The 21,001-nt window shown below is 38.2% G+C and overlaps 1 protein-coding gene across 1 annotated transcript in view; it reads left to right on the plus strand.

Moving 5' to 3' along the window:
• Positions 1 to 21,001, plus strand: part of LOC134819517 (uncharacterized) — an 80,624-nt gene that overhangs the window by 12,584 nt on the left and 47,039 nt on the right. The window lies entirely within an intron of this gene.

Here is a 21,001-nt window from a genome sequence, read left to right on the forward strand (position 1 = left end):
GCATTACCTTACCGTAGATGTTTACTTAACGGCTAGGAAAGATTCATAGATTCCTCTACTGGGTTAACTTCCAGTTACCTGATTAAGATTTGTATGGAGTCGTGACCCCCATACCATTGTCGTGACCCTCATACCATCATGTCGTGACCCCCATACCATTGTCGGTCCACTTAGTGTCGGGGTGCAAACGTGAGGTAAAGTAAGATCATTTCCAGAAATTCCAGAAATCCTCCATAAATTGCAGAATGTTTAAGGGCTGTTCCACACCAATTATACAGTCATAAAATATTACTTGTTTCATTGAATCATTCAGTCGGCTAAGCTAATTTATCATTCGATCCCACCGCCAGCTCATTTTTGGACTTGTGTCTTATTTTCAATTTTCAATTTTCTTCGTCCATCAAATTTTCCTGGACGTCACTTATTATATTATTGACTTTTTCCGCCAAGTGACCCTTGAAAACATCATATACTAGTAGAGTTTTCTGTGCCTCCAGCAGACCAAGGAGAACCTTTCCGTCGTTAACTTACGGCACAATAAAGTTCTCATAGTTGTCATATTCTGGACAAAAAGTTCGAAATGGACAAATTTTTGAAAAAATTTCAACGGACTTTAACTTGGACGGACATTAATTGAACGGACTTTATTTGAACAGACATTAAAATGAACGCTAGGGCCTCCAGCGTTCAAGTAATGTCTGTCCAAATAAGGTCCGATAAGGTAAGTTCGCTCGGTAGCAATGTTACCAGTGGCAAATTTGACGAATGTAGGGGCTTGATTGTATACTTATATACAACGTTACATCACAAGATTGTTCAGTTTAAGACAACAAAGGACGCTCAAGGACAATCTTACAACAGATTGTATTCAAGCATATCGTTACCTTGGTTGCCAACTATAATATCTAATTGTGACTAAAGTGCCTTAATTTGAATCTGTTGGGGAGTGTGCCAGTGTGTTCAACATTGATGAGTTGTTAGCCACTATTCACCTGTTCAACCTATCCTGTTTGCTGTTGTTGTAAGTTGCCGCATATTATCACCACGTCATAATATTGATAATTGTATCTGGGGACAAATTGTTCGTTGTGTGTTTCTCATTATTTTTTATTTAACTTCTTCTTTTTTAATCGACATACAAACAAGTTGATAATAACCATTAACATATCGATCTTATCTCAATACACACAGCAGTACCCACTACCCGGGTGAAAATCTCCCAACTGTGATGACACAAAAATTAAGCAGAATTGTGCCATAAGGTTCGCAAATTTTGGAATAGTTTGGATAACACCGAATGGTGCAATTTCCACCACATAAAGGCTAGCTGTATATAACATTTGACGAAAGTCAAATACAAGTAAATACTATCGAGAAAACCATAGTATATAGCTGACTTTGGCAGGGTAGTGTTGGTTATGTGCCTGACCTGGAGAACACAGCGGATATCCTTGCTGTACGGCTAGTTAAACAAGGAATTGAAACTGTGGGGCTCCGTGCAGACCAACCTACCTGTGGCGAAAGCTCTAATAGACAAAAACAATCCATTGCATTTGTTATCTGATCTCGAGGTGAGGTACGACATTTCGTTAACCCGATAAATGCCTGGAAAACTGCAAATTTTCACATGTCCAGTACCTGATATTATCACGACTAGACCGCCCCTAGCTCCACCAATAGGGAGCCCAATAGGGAGCCCCACCAATAACAATAAGATATTTGGTAATTCCATGAGGCAATAGCACCACGAGAAGCAAACGATGTCTTTATTATGGTTGAGAGAAAATGGAATGCTTTAGCATTTTATAATACACACAGAAAGTGTCCAGTTTTATAAACACGATTTATAGACACACCTCACAAAGCGGGTTCTATCTGATAGAAAGCTCCGGGTGCACACGTGCAAAGGTGTTTGTCTCTGTGTAAACCCGAGGCAAAACTATTCTTTGTTTGTATGAATTATAGATAAGGGCGGGATTGTGAGAGAAGGGTTTTCACCAACATTTGTTTGTGTTCGTTAAACAGGCCAAGACACATGATCACAGTTAAGCATCACCTACACATTACACTACACAAATTACGTGTCTAATGTCTATACTGTACGAGTCAAGGGTCTAATGCCTATACTGTACGAGTCACGTGTCTAATGTCTATACTGTACAAGTCACGTGTCTAATGTCTATACAGTACGAGTCACGTGTCTAATGTCTATACTGTACGAGTCACGTGTTTAATGTCTACACTGTACAAGTCACGTGTCTAATGTCTATACTGTACAAGTCACGTGTCTAATGTCTATACTGTACGAGTCACGTGTCTAATGTCTATACTGTACAAGTCACGTGTCTAATGTCTATACTGTACGAGTCACGTGTCTAATGTCTATACTGTACGAGTCACGTGTCTAATGTCTATACTGTACAAGTCACGTGTCTAATGTCTATACTGTACAAGTCACGTGTCTAATGTCTATACTGTACGAGTCACGTGTCTAATGTCTATACTGTACAAGTCACGTGTCTAATGTCTATACTGTACAAGTCACGTGTCTAATGTCTATACTGTACGAGTCACGTGTCTAATGTCTATACTGTATGAGTCACGTGTACTATTAGCGCGCACCAGTGAATACTGAATAATGATATAAGATTAACTTGTCACTACCTTATCGGACCGTATTTGGACGGACATTACTTGAACGGACATAATTATAAACGGACATTAATATGAACGCTAGAAGGCCATCAAAAGCATCAAAAATCCGAATTTTTTTCATCTTTTTTAAAAACTTTTAAAAAATGTTAGCAAATGATTATTAAATCCATTTACAAACAGTAAGCAATAAAGGCAGTCTTTAATCAGTAAAAATGTTGAATACAGTTCATGTTAAACTTAATTACTAATTAAGTCATATCAAATGATGGAGTAGTTCGCTGTTTATTAGTCTCATGATTGAAATACTGATAGTTGGATAATATCCGGTTGATACGTGTTTGAATAGTTTTCCCACAACAACTTAATATTATTCATACAGAATTCATGTTACCTGGAGACCTCAGGCTATCATGTTCATAAACACAGAATAGAGATTAGGCGGAATGACAGGCTGAGCGCGGCCCAGTACACAGAAAAGTTCATGTTAATTACTGTAATTAAGTGATTCGAATTATGTATATATTTCATATCAATTTTCCTAACCCTACTTTTAGCCACGTAGGCATGATTTCTTAGTAGGACTGGCTACGTGGCATAATCAGTTGTCATGTTTTAGTGTTTTGCTTTTGAGAATGCTGAGTTGCTTGCGAACATAGCTTTTACCCAGTCCGCGCTCTTTATTGCTTAGGGGGACGCCAAATTGTCGTTTGAATGTGGGAAAATTTTAAAAAGAATCTTACGACTGCAGAAAGAAAAATATATAAATAAAATAATTTGTAGTACAAATAATTTTATACATTAAATTATAAAATAAAGCAAGGTCAGTAAAGTAATATTAAATTAGAGAAGGTGGAGTTAAAGTAGAATTAAAATATAATTAAAGAAAAGTAGAGTAGAGTGAGAAGTAAAGAAAAGTCGATATAAGATAAACTTGTCACTATATAGTCCTGTCACTATAAAGTGCGTTTTACACGCTATATAGTGACAAATATCAGCTATCATTATAAAGTGCGTGTCACTATATCATATATAATACAGTCCTGTCACTATATAGTGCGATTATCGTAGCTGACATAAGCCACCGAAGGGGGGCTAGAGATAAAGCTTAAGCTGTACTTTAGGCATTCAAGTATCTCTCTATTATAGAGTAGTTGGGATCGTTCATTGCTCGGTACGACTACGAGTTGGACAGACAACCAGTTGTAAGACTAAAAGAAAATGTGGAGGTAGAAGAAGCCGAAGATCAACTTCAAGATAGTGATCATGCAATAATGTGATACTGATATTTACAATTCAGATTGTTAACATTTTATAATACCTTTTTTTTATTGATTCAACGATATAGTTTAGTCTGATGATAGCTATTGAAATTGACTGAAATTGAAAAGTTGTCACATTCTGGACAAAAAGCTCGAAATGAAAAAAATTCAACGGACTTTAACTTGGACGGACATTAATTGAACGGACTTTATTTGAACGGACATTAAGGTGAACGCTAGGGCCTCCAGCGTTCAAGTAATGTCCGTCCAAATAAGGTCCGATAAGGTAATTGTAAACAGGGTTTATTTGTTTGATTACGTGTAGTATGGTAAAGTATTAACACAAGTTAACTAATAATATGATGTGTATGAGTACAGATTCGAAGTGGAACATCGAGTTCCGTTCTGGCAAGCCGGGAGGAACATATGAGATCGTCTGGAAGGGATGATCTAAAAGAAAGCTCTGCTCAGTATTTATAACTAATCTAACTAAACTAACGAGCTAGTTTACGAATATATGACATCTAACTTTGCTCTGCAAATACATTATCTTTCGCCGCAATTTTGCCTTGTTTGGCATGTCGCGGCGCCGCAATTTTTGATCTAAATAATCGCGATTTTCTTTTGTCATTGTCTAAGCAGTCGTCATCAGTAATCCAGCGGCAATATGTTTAACGGGTGATACTCGTAAAATATCTGTTCCATATTGATATATTGGACAGTCCACCTCGGCGCGCGTCCTGGTAGGTTGTAAACCTACAACAATATGTAAGTTACTCTTCTTGTCCATTTTGCAGAAAATTATTTCTATATACACATAACTCTTATAATAATTCTTATTCACATCGTTTAAGCTGAAAATAAGGCAACAACTTTCTCAACTCCTGTTCCTAGGTCTCCTGGCCGCACAAGCTCTCTCTGTCCACTACCAGCTGGATGTTGTTACTGGATCTCGGAAGTACGATGACACTGACGGTAGCTTTGTCGCAAAAGCAAAAGGAAGCAAAGGCGAGGTAGCGTTTGGAGTATACTAGACGACCCATCGAAGAATGATTTCCAGTTGGGAGCAACTGACAACTTTGCAGCCGACAACTTTGAGTCCGACATTGACATCGGTAAAGTGAAGTGCGTGGAAATCGAAGCTGAATCAGATGACGCGTGGATGGTAGACTACATAACTGTGACTGCTGGCTCGGAGAAGACATACGTGTACAACACTGACGGGAGCTATCTGTCCTCAGATACAAGTGAACTTAGTGAAGGAAAGGATAAGATGAGCTTTTGCAAGTAGGGGGATGCAACCTACGTTCTCGCGATCACGACTAAAAGTAAAAATTATAATTACGCCGGCACGGACAACATCCACGCTAGACTGACAATTAGCAGCACTAGAGGCAGGAAGGGGAACACCACCACAGGAATCCTGGACAATAAAGGTAAAGACGACTTTATTGCTGGAGTAACAGACACCTTCAGTTTCACCCTGCCCAACCTAAAGAATATTGGAAAAGCTGGCTGCTCAAGATGATGCCTGGCTGTTTGACGAGATTAAAGTTACACGAGGTAAATCTTCCCAGACTTTCAAGAACAAGGATAGCACGTGCAGGCTGTAATCAGACTTATTAGAGGGGAAGGACGAACTTGAAATTTGTTATTAAGTGTTTAAGTAATGAACAGTGGACTAGTAGTATGCATTTAAGCATTTGGTTAATTCCACGTTAGCTTTAATTGAGTTAAGAATACATTTTCAAAAATTTTACCAAGAATTTCAAAACATGCAACTTCGCAGTTTGAATTGTCATCGAATTGATAAAGCTTTTAATGCAGCACCATATCTCAGATATGCACATATAAAAACATAGAAATAAATCAGCAATGCGCGCTAGGACAGTCAGTGTCACCCTTACAAGAAGAATGTGTGAAAAAGTGGAAAGTTTAGATTTTAAAGAATGAATAAATCTAACACTCCGTAACGTAGTCTGACAATTCTTGTCAGACTACGTTACCTTTAGGTTTAAGGTGCGAATTGTGGGAACATAAGCTCAAAGTGGAAAGATGAAATTTTTGTAAGCAGTGAATGAGGTAAGGGACGAAAATATAGTGCCAACCAGAAAGGTACGTCAACATATGGCCAGACCAAAAATAAATCAGCAATGCACGTGTTTTTAGCGTGCGTGCTAAGTAAACCCTGTTGCTTCGTTTGAACATTAAAAAGACAACAATACTTTGCGTGTCCGCGTAACATAAACAAATTTCGCGCGTTAAATAAAGCTCGGGACTGCAAAGTTTAGCGTCCTTAACTGTTCACAAGTGGCCAGATGTTCGGTGCTATGATAAATCAAAATGTCTTAAATGTTTAAGAGGTTAGTCGAGTAAACATGATAGAGCTAGTTTATGAATTACCCTAACACCAGTAGGCAGTAAGATTATACACTTTGCGCCCCACCATGTTCCCTATCAGTATCACCTATCAAATTACTCAATCACCTGATCCAATTTCAAAACATTTCCTAGCTCCTTCTCGATTCAAAAGTTGACGAACATGGGGAACTAATTGAAATTATCTAAAAGTACGTACCAATTTGAACAACTTATCTGACGTCTTTACATCTATAATTTATGAAAACCAAATATCTAAGCCTCTACATCAATTATACATAATCATTACTTACATACTTTATGTTACTTTATGTAGGTTCAGCAGGGATCTAAAATAAAAGAGGAAATAATGAATAAAGCTCACGTTAACTGAAACGCAAAGTAGTGGTGTGCTGTACCAGGTAGCATGGGACATCAACAGACCGCTTACAAACGTACCTACAATAAGAGGTTATCTTTCATTCAATAAGAGGTTATCTTTCATCATTCAATACTTATTACTGATAAATTACAGCTATATTATATAATAACCTGGTATGTATGGTGTTTCATTGGTAACTTCCACTCATATCAGATTGAGATAAGGTAATTTACTGTTACAGTCATAAAGCAACTATTCCTAACAGTTAACACGAGCGTGCTAAATCACTCTTAAGTCTGGTCGACACCTATGCTGTATCTGCATGAGATCAAATGAGAAACTGAGAGGGTGCACGTGAACGCTAACAGGGTGCATAGGTGCATACTGCATAGTGAAGCAAATTTTTAGTTGCCTGTTTAACTTTAAATTCCTTCCTTTTATTTCCCATTTATCGTCTTAGCTGACAATTCCATTTTTAATCAATCTTCAGTCAGGACTTTAAACCAGGGGGAAGCGATCCATAATTGGCATCCGTACGGCAAATATAATTATAAAGTGTTGTGAAGCGTTTATACACACGTTCATCAAGTTATTCTGTTATACACAATTTTAAGCTTCTTTGTTAATAATAGCCTCGCGATGCTAAGGAGAATATTTCGACTAATGTTAAGGTTCGCTGAGACCTATTGACGGGGCAAATTTTACATTTTCTTATTGTCCTGCTGGTTTGTTGACCAGCCTCATAGAGCTAGCTCCGTGAGGCTGGTGATCAGCAAATCTACAATTTATTGCATATTTTCTACACACTCACCTAACCAGCTGATGGGCATATTGATTATCATGACATAAATGTTATTTATAATGAATCTGGTTACTACATTAAAACCCCAATTTACCATGGAATTTGGAAGTGTCACAGTTCAAATTTGAGTGAGCCACCCTGTCAGGCTGTCGATAGGATTAGGTGTCTAGGAGCTAGTCGGCTCGTAAATGTAAAACCACCGGATATGACCGGTGCCGGGGTTTCTAATAATAAATAATGATCATAGTTCCATACCTCTGGTAGCTATTCCCACGATAGAAATCCTATCTTGATTCACGTCCGTGATGAATGGATTTCCAGTAGATTTCATAAGTCGAATCATTTCGAGCTTATCTTGATAGCTTTGAGCTATTGTAAACCAAATTGCTCCTCTTCTCACTAACTATTGGACGATTTACGTACTAAAGTTCGACAACTAAAGTTCGTGGTTTTCGAGTGTCACTATACTATTATACTAATGAACGTTATAAATTCGAGATCCTGGTGGAACCTACAGGTGGACATGACAAGGATTAAGTTTAACCCATTTTCCCGAGCTTAATTACTGTCAATAAACTAAATAATCACTTCTGCATGAGCGAGCATGCTTTCAGTTTCTCTTTTACACAAAAAGTCAAAAACTCAGTGACATTCTTGAACGGTGCGAGAGTCCTGGTTATTTCTTTAGCTAACTCAGTCTCTCCTGCATCCAGCTTTAGATTGCCTAGCTCCAAGTCATCTAAAATTCCGTGCACTGCATCAGTTATCCGGTCATATCTCTCCAACATACTGCACACGGAGCTCCAACGGGTTTTGTAGTCTCGTTGCAGTCTGAGTTCCTTTCCGTGATTTAACAAACATCAATAACTACGTCTGACCATACAACCTCCAAGTTACTTATTAGATGCGATAACGCAACATTTCAATTTTCACTGCCACAAATTCATACACATTACATACTAGTACTACACAGCACGTCAGCATACCATCACACCGCAAATTATGCTAGCACTGGGTTTCAACTTTAGTTTTACAAACAGAGAAATATATTAGAAAAATATGCTTATAAATGTGGCCATTTTACCATAATAAAATTGGTTGATTATCGCGATAATTATCGAAAATTATCGCGATAATCGATAACGGTTTTTGGGAAATTATCGCCGATAATTATCGGCCGGTAATATCGGTTGGCAACCCTACTCCAATTTAGATGTAGCGAAAAAAAGATCAAATAATAGAGTTATTAATCATATCGTAAGCGGCGCTTGCGTATTTTAATCTATACTATATGCAGACTATGTAATGTATAGTATTAGGTAATAAGCCCAATTTTTACGATGTACGTGGCACGCGTAGTGTACTGATGTGTTTCAATATTAGTATTATGAAGTGAGCTGATTAGAGCTTATATTTATAGTTATAGTGCATGGAAATCTAGCGTCCGCCAAAACGAAACAACAGGCACAATTCTTGTTACTACTTCCAATCAATTGGTGTGTACAGGAAATCGGGTTTGGGTTAACCTCATTTTTTACAATACGAGGACATCAACTACTGAAATTGGCTACAATCATTTAGGGAATGGCAAGGTCTAATCAAGCAAACGTTATAAAGTGTTTATAAAATCTAACCAACAAATTGCGACACATTCTAGAAATAATTCCAAATTTTCAAAAACACTAATTTGCATCTATCTCGAAACACAAATTTGTGGCTTTCGATTGCTTAGTTGAGAAAACCAGCCACTCCCTGATCTTGAGATTTGGTACAGTGGTTCCTTGGACAACTATCTAGATATCTGGTGCAGCGAATTTTTTCTATTTGACTCGGTTCTCGAATTATGAGGTTAACAATTTAAATTTAGCAAATTTTTGACATGGTTGACCATGGTTGACTAGAAGTAGAAAATTTCCATTTCTGGCCTTATTAACTCATTTTGATGTCTGTTCCTAACCTAAAATGGCACGAGAAATCGATATAACTAGGTTTGAGAACCTACAAATACTTCCTTATCCCTCAAAATTGATGTTTTACAGTAAATACGAGCAACAAGCAACATATTGATATATTTTGACCCTTCGGTTTTATTCATGACCTAGATCGAGTTAATTGTCACCTCAACTGATCTAACCTGGATACTAATACCATTTTCAGTGAGAAATGTTTGTTGCAATATGTCAATATTGCAACTTTAAATAAAATAAACACAAAGTAGGTAACCAACACCACAAAACAATCATGATATAAACTGAATTAAATTTATTCTGCATGATTGATGATGGGCAGCCATGTGCTCCGTAATCCTGAGCAACCAATAGTATTGTAACAAAGGCATAGTTGGTTTGTTACTGCGTTAAAGTGCGTTAAATTGCGTTAAATTGCGTTAAATTACGTTAAATTACGTTTGCCTAAAATCTTGCAGGCGATCCTAGGTTTTGATACACAATTAAAACGACCTTTATTATATAATCTTCTTAAGACTTAATGTGTCACGTAATACTATTACTTTATAACATACTTTATATTACTGGGCCGCGCTCAGCCTGTCATTCCGCCTAATCTCTATTCGGTATGTTTATGAACATAATAGCCTGAGGTCCCCAGGTAAACTTTATAGTAATGTATCTTGGGCAAAATTTGTATTGATCAGGAAAGGAATTATTCGACGTTTCAATGTAACAACATCGTAATCATGATCTCAAATTTGTAGTGTTGAAAGTATTTAACACTATGATAATAGCTTTTAAATTTTCTCAGGTTGAATTATCCAACAGCGTAGTGTACAATGCGACGTTGCCTTACAATTAAGTAAGAAGGTGTCTAAATACGTAATGTCTTAAACTGAGTTTCATGACAATTCAAAATGTATAAACCTATAGAATTATCCTCATAGAACTAGAACGTTTTACAATTGGATGGGCAGGATGACTATTGACTGGGGCTAATTGAGCTGGTGTTGAGCTTACATTATAAGATTGCAACAGGTCATGTTATGTGTATAAACGATGACTAGAATAAAGTGACTCACTTTCAATCGGTTGAGCGAGGGATTTCGATCCGAGGCATCATACTCTCATATCATTATCAAACTTCTTAAATTTTAGCCGTTTACATTTTGCACCAATGAACAATTTTACGTTCTATTTTATAGCCACTTGTAATTTTCATCGACCTTTCAAAGAACAGTCCTAAGAGAGCACAATTTTTTAATCGATTTCTTATATCAAAAACTATATCATATATGGTATGATACCTTGCACTTGATTCTTCTGGTCCACTTCTCCACAAAAAAGTTCACAGCTTTTATGGCAGTTTCTGGATTAAATGCTTGGTACCGGCTCAATAAAATAGGACCTCCAGATCAGTAAAATTAGCTGCCCTGGGAGAGCTGCATACGATCCACTATTATTTAATATTAGCCTGTAATGGCTCAATAAATTAGGAACTCCAGATCAGATTTACTATCTTATCATTATTGTAAGATTTTTACTATCTAATCATTATAGTAAGCTATCAATATTCAAACCTTTAATGGGGTAGTTTATGTAATGAGCGCCATGAGTTGGCACAGAATTTTTTGTCTCTGATTTTTATAAATTTGGCACCAAAAGTAGGGGGTGCACGATAAAAATAAACTTGCTCAGATTTTTAAAATTTTTGTACCACTGTTTTCTAGAGACTGTGAGAATTTTCACAATACCAAATTTGTTATACCTTTTTGGAAAGATCAGTGAGTTTCGCCTAAGTGCCATATTTGATGGTGCGCGGCTTTTGGAGCAAAAATAGCTGTAAAAGTCGCGAAATTTGACCAAATTCGTCCAAATTTGACCAGTTTTGTCGTATTATTCGGATATATCTCCAGTTGCTTAAATGAGATCATTCTGGCAATTGGCGACGACCTTCCAATAGGGCTTTCACAACTGTCCGAAAAATTTGGTGGATATCGGAGTTGATATAGTGATCAAAATGGGGCAAAATACGCTGCTTTTAGCTGTAACATAATGTCTGATGGTTGGATATGCTTTAAACTTTTCGGACACTTTCCTTGTAAGTCTATGAGTAAGCTTACCAATTTTTGTTGCAATTGGAGGTCGGGAAGGATACTCAATATCTATTTGTTTGAAGAAAATTGTGCTGGCCGAAATTAGCGCTTAAAAACCATCCTACAGTCGGCACGCGCGGCTCACTTTCGATGGCGCACTACCTACCAAAAGTTGCCTCTAACTGTGAATAATGAAAATTTACCGTGTAGCACGAATACGATAACGTCGAGCTGTATGTAAATGTGGGCCTTGCAACTGCAAGAGTGTACCAAGGACGATAATAACTGAAAATGTGAAAGTTGTAGCACTATGCGCTACTGGGCCGTTAACGGGTGATACTCGTAAAATATCTGTTCCATATATTGGACGAGTCCAACTCGGCGCGCGTCCTGGTAGGTTGTAAACCTACAACTGGGCCGCGCCGCGCATTTTTCTCGCCACCACGTTTGCAGATCGGCGAAATGCGAAGGATTGACATTGTGAATCAAATGTGAAAGTTAAAGGCCAAAAACTAAAAATTTGCGCGAAATAGCACGCGCAGCAAACAAGCGCCGTGTAGCATTTTTAGCGAAAATTGCTACACGGTAACGTGGATTTATTTTATAATTATTCACATTTTTAGATTGGTTGACTTCGCCACTTCGACGCACCGCGCAAACTAGCATTCTTGCTTTGCAGAGCAACGATATCGATGGGTTGACAACGTCTGCAATCAAATTTTTAGACTACTTTTGGTACCAAATTTATCGAAATCGGAGAAAGTTTTGTGCTCGACTGCTCGCGCTTGGCGCTTATTATAGTTATACTTACTGGGCCGCGTTCAGCCTGTCAGTGTCATTCCGCCTAATCTCTAAGTCTATTCTTTAAGTATATCTTACTATATATCTTACTATATATAAAGCGAGACGATATATATGGTTCCGTGCCATTTTACTGACACCACGGCATCAACTTTAACGGGACTTTCCTCAAAAACCGTAAAAGATATACAACTGAAACTTTTTTGACTGGGTCAAATGCTTTAATGGCCTTCAAATCAGTATGAAAAAATAAAAAATTGGCCAAGGAATAAGAATTTTAGTGCCCAAAATTTGGACCCCCAAGTGGTGTCAAAAACGCGAATTAAATAGGTAATAATTATTTTAGTCTCTTGAGTCTTGACATTACTTTATAGTAAGACGGGTTCCTGCTAGTAATTATAAAGCGAGACGATATATATATATATTTATCTGTGCCATTTTACTGACACCACGGCATCAACTTTAACGCGAATTTCTGCAAAAACCGTCAAAGATATACAACTGAATCTTTTTTGACTGGGTCAAATGCTTTAATGGCCTCCAAAGCAGCATGAAAAAATAAAAAATTGGCCAAGAAATAGGAGTTTTAGAGCCCAAAATTTGGTACCCCAAGTGGTGTCAAAAACGCGAATTAAATAGGTAATAATTGTTTTAGTCTCTTGAGTCTTGACACCATTTTAGGGTTAGACGGGTTCCTGCTAGTAAGTATAAGGTGCCCATCCTACTCCTAGCGGTTATTTGTGAGACAGCTTTTCTTTACATCCAGCCAGAGAAGCTGTATCAGGTCATCATATTCATAAAAATGGTATGAGACCGGTAATCACTATTCGGAATCCGTCTATTCATTCTATAGAATAGACAGAAAACTTGCTGGATAATTTACGGAAAGATTTTAATATCTGACCTCTGGGGGTTGAATAACCTAATAATAGTTGCAAAACTCTCTCCTCATGTAGATTGCAAATCTGATTGTCCAGGTAACAACCATTCCAACTGCTTTCTACTTAATAAAAAACAACGTACTATAAAGCATAAGTTTCCTGGTCATCAATCCATTTATTTGATAAATGGATTCCACAAATTTCCATAATCTCTAAGTCTATTCTTTAAGTATATCTTACTATATATCTTACTATATATAAAGCGAGACGATATATATGGTTCCGTGCCATTTTACTGACACCACGGCATCAACTTTAACGGGACTTTCCTCAAAAACCGTAAAAGATATACAACTGAAACTTTTTTGACTGGGTCAAATGCTTTAATGGCCTTCAAATCAGTATGAAAAAATAAAAAATTGGCCAAGGAATAAGAATTTTAGTGCCCAAAATTTGGACCCCCAAGTGGTGTCAAAAACGCGAATTAAATAGGTAATAATTATTTTAGTCTCTTGAGTCTTGACATTACTTTATAGTAAGACGGGTTCCTGCTAGTAATTATAAAGCGAGACGATATATATATATATTTATCTGTGCCATTTTACTGACACCACGGCATCAACTTTAACGCGAATTTCTGCAAAAACCGTCAAAGATATACAACTGAATCTTTTTTGACTGGGTCAAATGCTTTAATGGCCTCCAAAGCAGCATGAAAAAATAAAAAATTGGCCAAGAAATAGGAGTTTTAGAGCCCAAAATTTGGTACCCCAAGTGGTGTCAAAAACGCGAATTAAATAGGTAATAATTGTTTTAGTCTCTTGAGTCTTGACACCATTTTAGGGTTAGACGGGTTCCTGCTAGTAAGTATAAGGTGCCCATCCTACTCCTAGCGGTTATTTGTGAGACAGCTTTTCTTTACATCCAGCCAGAGAAGCTGTATCAGGTCATCATATTCATAAAAATGGTATGAGACCGGTAATCACTATTCGGAATCCGTCTATTCATTCTATAGAATAGACAGAAAACTTGCTGGATAATTTACGGAAAGATTTTAATATCTGACCTCTGGGGGTTGAATAACCTAATAATAGTTGCAAAACTCTCTCCTCATGTAGATTGCAAATCTGATTGTCCAGGTAACAACCATTCCAACTGCTTTCTACTTAATAAAAAACAACGTACTATAAAGCATAAGTTTCCTGGTCATCAATCCATTTATTTGATAAATGGATTCCACAAATTTCCATAATCTAATATCCGAGCAAGGTTAAATATGTCTCCTGAATTCTTGAATGATGTTCCAAATCTTTTCCTTGATCAAAAAACACGTACCATCGCTCTGACGCAAAGCAAATTTTCGTAGATTCATAATTATTAACTGCATTAAGAGGGTTAAGAATTTCACCTACAAAAGAAATCAGGATACGTCGCGTCTACACGATGTTAGTTTATTGTTAGCTGCTGTGTCCAGCTTTAGAGACATTTCGCCATGGGCCTGTATATTGAGCAACCTGCCTCTGAGTTCTCCCTAATAGCAGAAACACTGTTACTGTTATCAGGGAAAGTAGTTATGTCGTGCCATTCAACAGACCGAGTGGCCTCACACTTGAGTGGTCCTATAGGTTTTCCTAGCTTTAAGAGCTTAATTCTAATGCCTTCACGTGCGGCTGTGTTTCAGCTATCTTCATGCAAATTTTGCTGATATGCCAATGAAATTAACGTTTAAAAAGGTTTATCTTGAGTCCCTAGCGTATCGAGCAGATATAAATGCCCGTAAGACTAATTGAGCTTCTACTAATAACAGTTATACGATTATTACAGTATTACACATTGCACTCAAATTAACCAAAAACCTGCTATATTTTGACAAATCCTGCAAGAATCAACATTTTTGTCCACCTTAAACTTTACTAAAAAAACCTGCCAATTTAAGTTAAATCACGCAACAAATTGATTCGAATTATCTAACCTCACGTAGGATTTGCTACACGTTGTATACCTCTCGTGCACGCGATCAAAAGGGGTTGCAGCGGGTGTCATGAACGCATGAGATCTGTACTAAATATGCAGCATTCGACTTTTTATTTAACGGAAAACCTGCCTTATAAGAACGAACCTGCTGTGGGTTAGTGGGTAGTGGAAAGATAAGGCTGGTTTTGTCATATTTTGTCATATTTTTACAAGTTATATCTTATATTCCTTTAATCATTTAAGATAATGGATAGAGCTGCAAAGCGCCTCGGCTACTCACTGCGTACTGCAGTTTATAAATTTGAATTAAAGGGTATGTTTTTGTTGTTGTTGTAGCTGAGCTTAATGTCTGATTGTAGCTTTTTTAGGCTGCTATAAGTATAACCCCCTCTGGGATACTGCTAATGAACGTGATAGAAAATAAGTTGCGGCGTTATTTTGTAAATAATCCCTGCACAGATTTAACAATCCTACTCCTCATTATCATCGGTTGTTTTCATTCCCAAGCAGAAAACCCGGGTTCAAATCCGGTCGGATGCAAGTCGGCCAGTTACCAAGCTGTGATTTGGTACAGCTTCGGCTGGTGATACACAGTCTCTGGCTCGTAGGACTAACCCCCCTACAGCTAGTTTGTTATGTTTAATTTATGAACATGATAGCCTGAGGTCCCCAGGTAAAGTTATACTAACTAGGGGGGGGGGGGGGGGGGGGGGGGGGAACAAGGGTTTTTTGTGAAACTTGATTTTGAGACATAATAGCACAAACTATGGCTGGTGACCGAACTTATGAGGTGGTTTTGGACCCCAACCGCCCACCGGTGCGTGACATGCAGCTTGACATACGTTGCATGCCACTTTTCGCGCGCTAAATATTTGGGATACGAAACATGTATCAACATGCAGCCGCACCCATATTTTGTCCTTGCAATTAGACCCAATTAGGCCAAAACCCCTGAACATACAAATATGAAACATTTGTCATGGAGTTGTAGAGGGAGTTATGTGCCTCGCCGGGCTAAAGTAGTGGATGACCTTGCTGTACGGCAAGTTAAACAAGGATCTGAAACTACTAGGTTCCGTACAGACTCAACTCTGCACCCGTGTCAATATGTTCATTATATGCAAGCCTCTTGATTTATACCCAAAACTCGCCAAAATAATTTGGCGGCCAAATTCCAAAATGTGCATGGAAAAATTAAGAATTTTGCCGCCAAATGTTTTTGGAAGCCTAAATCAAAAATTGGCTTCCAAAAAGGGGTGGAATTGCAATTTTTAGTCGATTCCCAAAATTTCATGCAAATATTTTGAAAACTGAATTGAGTTGTTTCAATTTTAATGAAATCAATTTCGCGAATATCACAAACAATTACAAAGATACAGCCGATTTAGGGAGTATTTTTGCCTTCATAATTAAATTATTATATAATATCCACTTTGACTTATTGTAGCGAGATGCGTTATTGGACCGCACCGCGCACTCAATTATGCGTCTCGCAACCATCACACATCAGTGATCAGTAAATCGGCGAAATACGCTACTAGGCCTTGCCGATTGCTGTGGTCATTATCACTAATGGAAAGATCGTGACCACTGTAAGATAGAGCATTGGAGCCCTGTGGCTGTACTTACCGGTACCCCGGTAAAATTAATTAAAGTCGAGAAAAAAAATTAAATTTTGTTTTCTCTGCATTTGGTAAATCGTTTTGTTGCTTGTATGAAGCCGATGATCCTTGGTAGTGAGAACTTGTCCACTATGTCTGTCACACTAAGATGAAAGGAGTCAAAGTATCCTCCTCGTTGGTAAGACCATTTCGGGCACTGACAGGGACAAAAGGAAATCGCGGCATGTACGGAATCGCGATTTTTCCCATTTTTTGCGACAAATTTTATATGTCGTCGATCTAATGTTGCTTGTTTGGCTTGTCGTGGTATCGCGATTTTTGGCCAAAATAATCGCGATTTTCTTTTGTCCCTGGGCACTGACCAATAAAGTGGTTCATTGTCTCCTCTTCCATGAGACAGTATGGCCAAGTTTTGGGGACCGTTGTCGGCTTATTAACGTGGTAGTTTAGTTCACAATGTCCAGTAAGGATTTGTGTCGCTGTTCTTGTGCTCTCTTTGCCAAGTTTCGGGATTGATCTGCAGGCGAACTTATGTCTCCATACTCGTTTGAAGTGAGTGTTGGGCAACATTCTTCATCTTTCCCTCATTTTCCGATGACTTATACTCTGCAGCGCTCCCTTCCATAATACTTTTGGTATTGGTAGTTGCACTTGGGCGGAATCCAAGTAGTCAGAGCCATAGTTTTGGTTCCAGATTCCCGTAGTATTTTTGCCGCTGTGCCTAGTGCCTACGGCAAAGGTCTCGGCCTGGAAGACGGTTCAGTTGGTCCCTAGGTGTTAGGACTCCTCGCGTATAAGAGGGGTGTCGTTATCCACAATGTACACTCCTGCTCCAACTTGTTCATTCATTTTGGAGCCGTTTGTGTAGCATTGTGTATACCTTATCGGACCTTATTTGGACGGACATTACTTGAACGCTGGAGGCCCTAGCGTTCATTTTAATGTCCGTTCAAATAAAGTCCGTTCAATTAATGTCCGTCCAAGTTAAAGTCCGTTGAAATTTTTTCAAAAATTTTTCCATTTCGAACTTTTTGTCCAGAATATGACAACTTTGAAAACTTTATTGTGCCGTAAGTTAACGACGAAAAGGTTCTCCTTGGTCTGCCGGAGGCACAGAAAACTCTACTACTACTACTACTAGTATATGATTTTTTCAAGGGTCACTTGACGGAAAAAAGTCAACGAAATTATGGCACTCAACAACATAGTTCATGAACTAGTCCCCGCCAACATGACAAACTTGTTCCAGCCTCTAGATATTATGGGTAAATCGTGTTGCCAAGGACACTGTCCAACGTTGTTATAGTTCATATTACTCAGGGGACGGGGGCGGTAATGAAACAGTGCTAGGAAAGCTCCACGTGATGTTAAGGTTAACCTTAAGTTGTCTAAGATAAAACCACTTCACGCCGAATGGCTTGTAAAAGTTAACACTGAAATGCAGGACCGGGGTAGTTTGATAAAAAAAGGTTTCCATAAAGCTAGAAATCACTGATGTTTTAAGCATGGACTATTTCATGCACGAAAACCCATTTGATGAAGATGATATGTGATATTAGACACACTGAAAGTTTAACGATAAGATTGCAGACAGATAACTAGGCGTGTTGAGCTGGCGATGATTATAATTGAGGCAGAGTATTCAATATCGGAACTTTACATCATTGGATTCCAACACGCTGCGTGTATAAGTTCTAACTTATACACGCAGCGTTTCTAAATAGAGTTTCTAACTATAACTATAACTATAATCTTATAATACATCTAATCGTGACTAAGGTGACACAATTTCAATCTGTTGAGGGATCACGATCCAGCTTGACGGTAGTTATTCATTTGCCAAGGTTCATTTACGTGTGCCCTCTTTTGTTTTTCATCAACTGTTGATAATAAAAATAATTTTTCTCTCCGATGTGATGTCATGAAAACATTTTGACCTCAACCACAATTGTGGGCATCTCAATCTTATTTTATTGTACACAGCACATCGCACCTATCTAGCTATCTGTTTCCTCTGCAAATGGGGTATTCGTGTTACGAGGACACTGTCCGACGTTGTTATAGTTCATATTACTCAGGGGACGGGGGCGGTAATGAAACAGTGCTAGGAAAGCTCCACGTGATGTTAAGGTTAACCTTAACCCATTAGGGACGATAGGGTCGTTTTTATGACCCACCTTTTCTAGACGAAAAACCAAATTACTAAACGCTATAACGAATCTATAGCATATATACTCAAAATTTATTGGGCTTCATTATATGTAGCCCAATAAATTTTGAGCATATATGCTATAGATTCGTTATAGCGTTTAGTAATTTGGTTTTTCGTCTAGAAAAGGTGGGTTATAAAAACGACCCTATCGTCCCTAATGGGTTAAGTTGTCTAAGATAAAACCACTTCACGCCGAATGGCTTGTAAAAGTTAACACTGAAATGCAGGACCGGGGTAGTTTGATAAAAAAAGGTTTCCATAAAGCTAGAAATCACTGATGTTTTAAGCATGGACTATTTCATGCACGAAAACCCATTTGATGAAGATGATATGTGATATTAGACACTGATCAAGTACACATTTTTAAACATTTTTACTGCTTAATGACTGCTTTTCTTACTAACTGTATAAAAAATGGATTTAAAAATCATTTGCTGAAATTTAAAAAACGTCAAAAAAACGTCAAAAAAAAATTCGGATTTTTGATGGTTTTGAATGCCTTCGAGCGTTCACATTAATGTCCGTTCATAATTATGTCCGTTCATGTAATTTCCGTCCAAATAAGGTCCGATAAGGTATGGTGTTGGTATCGTTCTCAATTTCCTCATACTCTGAGAGTCGTGGAATTTCTGTGGTAAAACCAATGTCAACATTCAGTGATGTAGTCTGTTGATCTTGTCCTTCAGAATTGAGTTTGATAGCCTTTAGTAACTGTTTGTTAAGTTTTTTGTGGGTGGTTAAGTTGCTCTTCTTGTTAGCCATCGGCTCATATATCCAGTGGTTGTTGGATTTGAGTCTGAGAGCTCCTTTTGCTGCTTCCTCTTCTATCACCAGGTCGATGGGGATGATTCCGGTGATGATGTCTAGAGCTGCTCCAGGAGTTGATGGTAACCCTCCTGTTATGAGAATATTTCCTAGCCGATGTACGCTGCTTAGGATTGTTAAGTTATGTTTTTTGGATACACAATTGAGCCAGATTCTCGCAGCGTATGTCAGGGAAGGTCTGACCACAGCTGTATATATCCATTTCATGGTCTTGGGGGTGAACCCCCATGTTGGTCCAATGGCTCTCCTGCATTGCATGAGTATGCCTTTGGCTTTTTTACACTGACTTTTGATGTGTTCATTCCACGTGAGTTTGCTATCGAGTGTTACTCCTAGAAACTTAGTTGAATTACGCATGCTTATTTCAGTTCCGTTAACTGTTAGAGGTTCTGAGATTTCCCATTACCTCCAGGTGAACATTACTGTATGTGTTTTAAGAGTACTTACCTTCAGCCCGTTATCAGTGCACTGCAGTTCATGATGGCTTCAACTCATTCAAGACTTTTCTGCGTCATCTCTCTGAGATGATCGGCATAAAAGCCCTGGTTTCCACATTTTGCCGGTCCATCTAACGTGGCTAATAATGCAAGATCGTCCGCGAACCCTTGCAGTTCACATGGGATCTTGTCTCTGGTGTACGACAGGAGACTGTCAACTACCAGGTTCCATAAGAATGGAGACAGGATTCCACCTTACGGACATCCTTTTCTTATAAAAATGAATTTCCTGCATCCGTTTAGTTCCATGTTCGTGGTTCTATTGCGGAGTAGAGACATAGTCCATCTGTTGACTGAAGACGACTCACATTTCCGGTTCAGGGCCTTCTCTATAGACTTGAATGCTACATTGTCGAAGGCCCCTTCGACATCTAAGAAAGTTCCTAGAGCCACACCGGAGCTTATGATTGTCCGTTCTATTTTGTGTACTATTTTGTGTAGAGCTGTCTCAGTTGAGGCACCTTGTACAAAACCGTATTGATTTTTATTAAGTTTTGAGTATATCTTAAGGTCTTTCTCCATATGCCATAACACTATTCGTTCCATCCACTTGAGTGGTACTGAAGCCAGAGTGATGGTTCTGTAGGATTTAGGGTTATAATATTCAGTTTTCCCTGGTTTTGGTAGGAAAATGCCTGTCAAGTTGCGCCAGCTATCAGGAACATATCCACTTTGGAAGCTTGCCTTT

The sequence above is a fragment of the Bolinopsis microptera genome, chromosome 8 (genome assembly GCF_026151205.1).
Source record: "Bolinopsis microptera isolate Bmic1 chromosome 8, MBARI_Bmic_1.0, whole genome shotgun sequence".
Classification (NCBI taxonomy): domain Eukaryota; kingdom Metazoa; phylum Ctenophora; class Tentaculata; order Lobata; family Bolinopsidae; genus Bolinopsis; species Bolinopsis microptera.